General features: G+C 43.2%; 1 pseudogene; it reads right to left on the bottom strand.

Moving 5' to 3' along the window:
• Positions 1 to 1,920: 1,920 nt before the first annotated feature.
• On the bottom strand, positions 1,921 to 2,734 carry LOC142440764 (non-selective voltage-gated ion channel VDAC3 pseudogene; annotated as a pseudogene).
• Positions 2,735 to 7,916: the final 5,182 nt, after the last annotated feature.

Raw genomic sequence — 7,916 nt, 5'->3', positions numbered from 1 at the left:
CTGAACTTTTATTCCAACAGCAAGAAGGAAGGCTGCCTTCCAAAACCCAGCCAGAAGGCTTCACCTGTCAGTTTATATTGCAGTCCCAGGAACAGATGGTTCTGTTTGTTCTGATACCCACAGCTCACAGGTAATGTAATGTATGGGATGTACCGGCATGAATGACTGAGAACTGGAGTGTTGAATCAAACTTATCTTGCTGATAAATGTCTTCAGAAAGGAGTGAACAATTTGCAAATATTTTTTGTAAAGAAAGAAACAAAGAGCTACCAAAGTTAGGAATGACAGAAAATTTTGGCTGAATTCAAGAGGCCTTGTGACTGCTCTTGAATTCTTTTCTTTTTAAAAAAATAAATCACTTTATTGGGGTTCTTACAGCTCTTATCACAACCCATCCATCCATCCATCCATTGTTTCAAGCACAATTGTACATGTTTCCATCATCATTTTCAAAACATTTTCTTTCTACTTGAGCCCTTGATATCAGATACTCATTTTTCCCTTCCCCCATCCTCCCTCCCTCATGAACCTTTGGTCTTTTGTAAAATTTTTTCATGTCTTGCACTGACTGCAGTCTCCCTTCACCCACTTTTCTGTTGTCTGTCCCCCTGGGAAGGGGTTATATATAGATCATTGTGATTGGTTCCCCCTTTCTCCCCCACCTTCCCCTTCCCCTCCTGGTAACACTGCTCTCATTATTGGTCCTGGGGGGTTTATATGTCCTGGATTCCCTGTGTTGCAAACTCTTATCTGTACCAGTGTCCATGCTCTGGTCTAGTTGGATTTGTATCTTACAGCTCTTATAACAATCCATACATCAACTGTATCAGGCACATTTATACATATGCTGCCATCATCATTTCCAAAATATTTTTTTCTACTTGAACCCTTGGTATCAGCAACTCTTTTTTCTCTCCTTTCCCCACCCTTCCACCTTCCTGGACCCTTGATAAGAATGTAAGGCCTACTTGTTTTATGATTTTTTATGTTCCAAATGTGATGGATTTATCTTACTCTGATGCAAAGATCAACGATTCCACTAAAACACAGAGACCCGTATATTTAAAGGTCATTAAAAAACAGTGTAGGACAAGCAGGATGCGATATATAAACTGGAGGGTTGGGTCATTTCCTTTATAACAGGACATTACAATGTCATTGAGGAGTGCTCATAAAATAACACGGAGAAACTGAAATGTGGCACAAATATTACAACTTCTATGAATACCTACAAGTACCCTTAGGAGAGACGGGCAAACTCTAGATTCCTGTGTGGGAAGGTGTACAATTCTTTGGAAGAATAAAAAGGTAACACTTTTAAAATTTCACAGAAGAATTTTAAGGCCAAACATAGTGGGGTTTTTTTCTTTTCACCCCCACGGCCAAATCTGATGTTTTATTCAAAACCACATTAAGCTTCTTGTGTGAGCCTGGGTTGAATACGAAACAAGTACATAGACACTCATATATGTGTAGGAGAGAGTTTTATATCTAAGGGTAATTGTACATTAAGAAAACATCCCAACCCAGTGTAGAGCAAGTCCATAAGTCTGATATTAGCCCATATGTCTGATATCAATCTATAGAGTCCTCTTCAGATTCACAAAATGCATGCAATGACACCAAATGAAGGAAGGCCACAGGCCAGTGGGTGGGAAGTCTGTGGATCCAGTGGCTGTGGAAGTATCTCAGTAGCTCCTCCAGCTTCGGGCTCTGGCTGCATCGGTGTAGCTCCATCAGGCGCATCATCAGTAATGTCTCCAGGGAGCGAGAGTGTGTCCTGGCTCCAGTGAGCTATTTATCTCCTCATCACCTCCAAGTGAGGTCATCAAGCTACAACCTGATTGACAGGCTAAACTCCACCCCGTCACTCTTAAGTCTCAAATTGACAATAGATTATGTAACTATCACACTGCTAGTTCAAATCTCAGGCCAATTTTGTGACCTCTGGCACTGAAGTTCTTCCCATCAATTAAAGCTGACAGGGTCAGCTTGATTCCTGGTCGAAGGGTCTGAGTACAGCCAAGTACAATCAGGCTGGAACTATTTAATTCAGGAGCCAGAGGAGCTCTACAAACCAGCTTGCATTGAGCAGCAATGCCAAAATTGGTGTTATTACTGCCCACCATCTATGTGAGGGGTATTGAAGTTTCAATGTTCTCATTAACCTTCTGGTAGACAGAAACTCCAAGTTCAGTGACATCATTCTCATGAAAGTGCGGCTAGACGTCTGCAACCTTATAACCCAGGGAGAAATTATTCTGTGGCCATTTGGACTTGACTGTGTGAAAACTCACCTGATAGCTAGCAAGCCAGCCTTCAAAGGCCAACACAGCCCAGCCATATAGGGTTGGTACAGAAAACTCAATGTCAACATGATTGCCAAGAGTGAAACAGTCCTGTTTATAGGAGGCCTTGAACTTCTCACCCTTCTTTCCTGTGTTCTGTAAAAGTAAGGTATCAGCCAACTTATTCTCCAAAGAGATTTCTGTCCCCAGAGTATTGTCTGTGTTCCATTTTTGAGTGAAGGTAAGTCCATAGTTACCATACATTTGGTCTCTTGGTTGCCAGACCCTTTTCCTGTATCAGTATAAGCATGACCAGAAGTACAAAAGTCCACTCCACTACAAGGCTTGGTTCTCAGGCCGATTTTGACCATGGCAAACCTATATCCTTTGTTGAAGACATCCTTGGTAGCCTTTCTGAGGTCACAGCAAGTTGGTATGTTACACATATCTCCAACCACAGGGCCTGTCTCTGCTCTGCCAGGGCAACACTGAAGGTCCTTGTTCTATGACCTTCACAAGTCCCTGCAAGGGTCTGATAAGAAGGTGGGAAGATACTGATAGGATTCACATGTGAGTAACTGTGAAGAGGATTTCATGCAATGCCATCCTGTTGTGTACATGATTATCCCTCTGCTTAGCAGGGGGGATATCTTAATACCAGCGAGATCCTGGAGTGGACCTCATCCTCTGGACCTGGGATCCCTGCCCAGAGAACCTCCTGGATCCAGAAGCAGCTGTAACTGCAGAGGAGCAGCAGCAGAACCAGGAGGCCAAGCATGGAACGGAGTGACGGCCTTCCCAACCCTTGGGAAGTCAAGCTCAGTGCCTTTGTGCAGCAGATTGGCTTATTGGGATTGGGTGCCTTTGGGCACTTAATTTAGGATTTTGGGTTTCCCAACTCCCTGAAGTGAAGCTGAGTGTCTTCAAGCTGAGGTTTACTGGAGTGAGATGCCTCTGGTTATATAATTCAGGGATCTGGGTTAGCTGAGTGGAATGCCTTCCAGTTGAGTCTTCCAGCAGAGTGGTATGTCCCTTTGGGAATTTATAGGCAGATCTGAAAGAACTTTGTAATAGGTTATGATTAAAAAACTATCTTGAGCATTTCTTGCTGTCATTACAACTTGTTAATTTCCTTAATAAACCATCTAATCATGAATTTTGGCTGTGAGTCCTGTGTAGCCATTGTAATGGGTATTGGAACCCAGAGAAGTGAAATAGAGACGTTATTTTAAACAGCATACTACACTAGATAGGGAGAGTGGGTATGAGAGTTAGTCTTTGCCCTTTATTGGAAGCAAAATAAATGCTTCAATGATATTGTTCTATAGCTTGAGCATTCTGTTGGCTCACCTTTCTCTGGAATGGCACAAATATGGATCTCTTCCAGTCAGTTAGCCAAGTGGCTGTCTTCCAAATGTCCTGGCACAGGCGAGTGAGTGCTTCCAGTGTTTGTTGAAACATTTAAATTGGTATTCCATCAATTCCTGAAGCCCTGATTTTGGCTGATGCTTTCAGTGTAGCTTGGATTTCTTCCTTCTGCACCATTTTGTCCTTGTTCATATGCTACCTCTTGTAATTGTTGCATATCAACTAGTTCTTTTGCTACAGTGACTGTGTATTTTTCTCATTTCAAGACATATATGTTCTTTATTCTGGAGTCCATGGAATATTCAATATTCTTTGCTAATGGCATAATTCAAATGTACCAATTGTTTGTGGTCCCACAAATAAAGTCTATAACACTTGCTGTCAGTCATCTTAGACTCTTCTCTCTTATCTCTTCAGAGCCCCTCTAAGTCCTCTAGCAGTCAAAATTCTGGAGACTGTTCTAATAATAACAAAATCTTGAATTTTTGACCCTCTTTGGACTTTCTCCTATTATCCTTGTGCTTTATTTTCCTCTCCAGTTATTAATGCCACCAAGCTTTGTAAAACGATAAATCTCTAGTAGGTACTAGCTGACTTGTGTCAAAGACTTATCTCTCTGCCATCAAATCGATTCTCACTCATAGTGACCCTATAGGACTTGGGAAAACTACCCCCATGGATTTCGAAGACTATGGTTTTTATGAGAGTAGAAAATCTTGACATTCTTCTGGGCAGCAGTTTGTGATTTGAACTTCTGACCTTGCAGTTAGCATCTCAACTTATAACCACTACTCTATCATGGCACAGGACCAGGTAGTGTTTTGCTCTGTTGGACTTTGGGTGACTATAAGTTGGAACCAACTCAAAAGCCCCTAACAACAGCAACGAAGCTTTATGCTTGCCTTTGTTCTCAGAATTCAACTCTTGATAAATTCAACAAGACACTAACCAAGTAACCAGCCAACAAACCAGTTGTCTTGGAGTCGATTCTGACTCCCTGTGACTCCATGGGTTGAATAGTACAACTCCTAGTCCAGTACCTAATCCTGGACCTCCCTTGGTGTATTAGCACTATTTCATTTGTAAATGACCCACATACTCAATAAAGTATTGTGTAATCTAAAGGGGTTCAATTTATTCTGTTTTTGTTCAACAGAAGACAGAATTGGGTGCTGCCCAATTGGGCAACAATCTGGGAAGCGATCAGAAGATTAGCTTTTGATCACTTGAGTATGCTCCTTTCATTCCCTTGGGCTTCAAATGGCACCAGATATGAAGGCACGGAGAGGGCGGGCCTTATCCCTTCTCAGTGCGAAGTCAGAGGAGGAAACGCCTGTCCTAGCATCAGTTCATATGCTGAAACGTTGGGTAAACACTATGACTACTACATTCTAGGTTGCATGTCCGTGACTGAGAGGCATCTGTTACCAAGTAGGGTGGGCATGAATAAGGCCTCAGAAGGAATTGGCACGAGACAAGAGATCCACTACTTTCTATTTTAAAACATTTTATGAGGGACTCATACAACTCTTATCACAATCCATACATACATCAATTGTGTAAAGCACATCCGTACATTCTTTGTCCTAGTCATTTTCAAAGCATTTGCTTGCTCTCCTCTTAAGCCCTTTGCATCAGGTTCTCTTTTTTTTTCCCCTCTTCCCTCCCTGCTCCCCATTCCCTCATGAGCCCTTGATAATTAATAAATTATTATTTTTTCATATCTTGCCCTGTCCGACATCTCCCTTCACCCTCTTTTCTGTTGTCTGTCCCCCAAGGAGGAGGTCACATGTAGATCCTTGTAATCGGTTCCCTCTTTCCAACCCACTCACCCTCCACCCTCCGAGTATCGCCCCTCACACCCCTGATCCTGAAGGTATCATCTGCCCTGGATTCCCTGTGCCTCCAGCTCCTATCTGCACAAGTGCTCTATCCAGACTTGCAAGGTAGAATTCGGATCATGATTGGGGGGTGGGGGGAATGAAGCATTTAGGAACTGGAGGAAAGCTGTATTCTTCATTGGTGCTACATCGCACCTGACTGACTCATCTCCTCCCCTAGGTCCCTCTGCAAGGGGATCTCCAGTGGCTGACAAATGGGCTTTGGGACTCCACTCTGCACTTCCCCCTTCATTCACTATGGTAAGATTTTTTTTTCTGATGATGCCTTATACCTGATCCCTTTGACACCTCGTGATCACACAGGCTGGTATGCTTCTTCCATGTGAGCTTTGTTGCGTCTGAGCTAGATGGCCACTTGTTTACTTTCAAGCCTTTAAGACCCCAGATGCTATCTCTTTTGATAGCTGGGCACCATCAGCTTTCTTCGCCACATTTGCTTGTTCACCTGCTTTGTCTTCAGCGGTTGTGTCGGGAGGGTGAGCTTCTAAGAGTGCCAATTTAATAGGAGAAAGTATTCATGCATTGAGGGAGTGCTTGAGTAGAGGCCCAAGGTCCTTCCGCCACCTTAATACTAAACCTATAAATATAGGCACAAAGATCTATTTCCCCATCCTCATATATATCTATTTGCATATGTACATGTCTTTGTCTAGACCTCTATAAATAGCCTTTGCCTCCTAGACTTTCCTCCTGTCCCACTATCATGCTCCGTCCCCACCTGGGTTTCAGCTATACCTCTTTGTTACCTTACCCTTAATAATTCCCTACCAGGCCTGCCACACCCACCTCACCACCAATTTGGATCCCTGACCCCAGTACCAAATATTAAGTGGGTGCCTGCTCCTCCCTCCAGAAGAATTTGTTTCAAAGGACGGCATTGATTCTGCAGCTCTGGGAGAGTGTCACATCTGATCGGAGCTCATGGGAACAGATGAAGGGGGAGTTGGAGAGAGTGGAGCACATCCTGGCCCGCCAGGCCGTGAGGATGATGTTCCTGAGTAGAGCAGCCAGTCCACAGAGAGAACAACATGGCTGGCCCCACTATGAGACATAATGCCCCTCAGTGAATAAGGGCGATACAGGGGACAGCACCGGAGACAGTGTGGGAATTGCACCTGACCTGATCCCACCACACCGAGGCAAAGCACTGGGGGAGTGCAGTGGAACAGCAAGGGAATGGAGTAGCAAGGTCCCCAGGGAATGCAGAAAGTGGACTTTGGGACCAGGGCAGGGTGCCCCAACAGACTGGACTGGAAAACATTCCTAAAGGCCAACAAATGATCCTTGAACTAACTACAAGATTTTCTTTTTTGATGTGTTTTGTTTTGTTCTTTGGCAGTGGTTTGTTGTTGTTGTTTTGTTGTATACTGTTACTTGGTTTTCTTCTGTCTTGTTTTTGTGCATGTTATTATCTCCTCAGGTCTGTCTAAATAAGATAGGCTGGATGAACTATCTGGAGGTAAAACAACGGGACCGACAGTTCTGGGGGGGACATGGGATAGGGGGAGGTTGGGGGGTAAGGAAGTGGTGATCCACTACTTTCTATAAGAAACTATTCCCCAATTGTCCATGTCAATAGGAATTATCTGCCAGAGAGGGATTTGCCTATTGACGACAGGTCAGAGCGATGGTAGAATGGCAAAGAATTAACGTGGAGACAAGGAATAGAAAAAGCCAAGAGTTTGCCCATTTGAACATATGCCTGAGTTTGGAGCAAATAGGACAATGGGGAAGAGCGGCATGGGTTCTCACTCAGACACAGATCTTGACCATGGGCATTTAAAAAATATGTCTTGAGAAGGAAACATGGAAAATCAACATACGAGAATGGACTTGAAGTTAGACTACTGTATAGATTCGTGTATAAGCCGAGTTTTTCAGCATATTTGTAATGCAGTTTTTTGTAGTAAAATTAGGTGCCTCGGTGGATATTCGGTTTAGCTTACACTCGAATATACAGGTATTTGTCTTCCTGCAAATAATTCTATTTTGATCATGTTTACTTGTATTGTACCTCAACATTCATAACAAGGCTTCATTTATGCTGCCAGCAGATTATGAAAGGAGGGTCTTGAAATCAAACAGAAATGAATAGGCTTTATTTTCTGCCATAAATACCTAAATGGAAGAGAAGTTTTAAAAGTCAACTGGTATGGTGAGTCATGGTCATAAGTGTTGAAAATATCACTACTCTCCTGTTCTGGAGGGGTTTATCTGTCCTGGATTCCATGTACAAAGAGCTCTTATCTGTACCACTGTACATGCTCTGGTCTAGCCAGATTTGCAAGGTAGAACTGAGGTCATGATAGTGGGGGTCGGAGGGTCAGAAGCATTAAAGAGCTAGAAGAATGTTGTGTGT

The sequence above is a fragment of the Tenrec ecaudatus genome, chromosome 2 (assembly GCF_050624435.1).
Source record: "Tenrec ecaudatus isolate mTenEca1 chromosome 2, mTenEca1.hap1, whole genome shotgun sequence".
In the NCBI taxonomy this organism is placed as follows: Eukaryota; Metazoa; Chordata; class Mammalia; order Afrosoricida; family Tenrecidae; genus Tenrec; species Tenrec ecaudatus.
The sequence above is the reverse complement of the archived record's forward strand: the minus strand, read 5'-3'. Positions and strand labels throughout refer to the sequence as shown.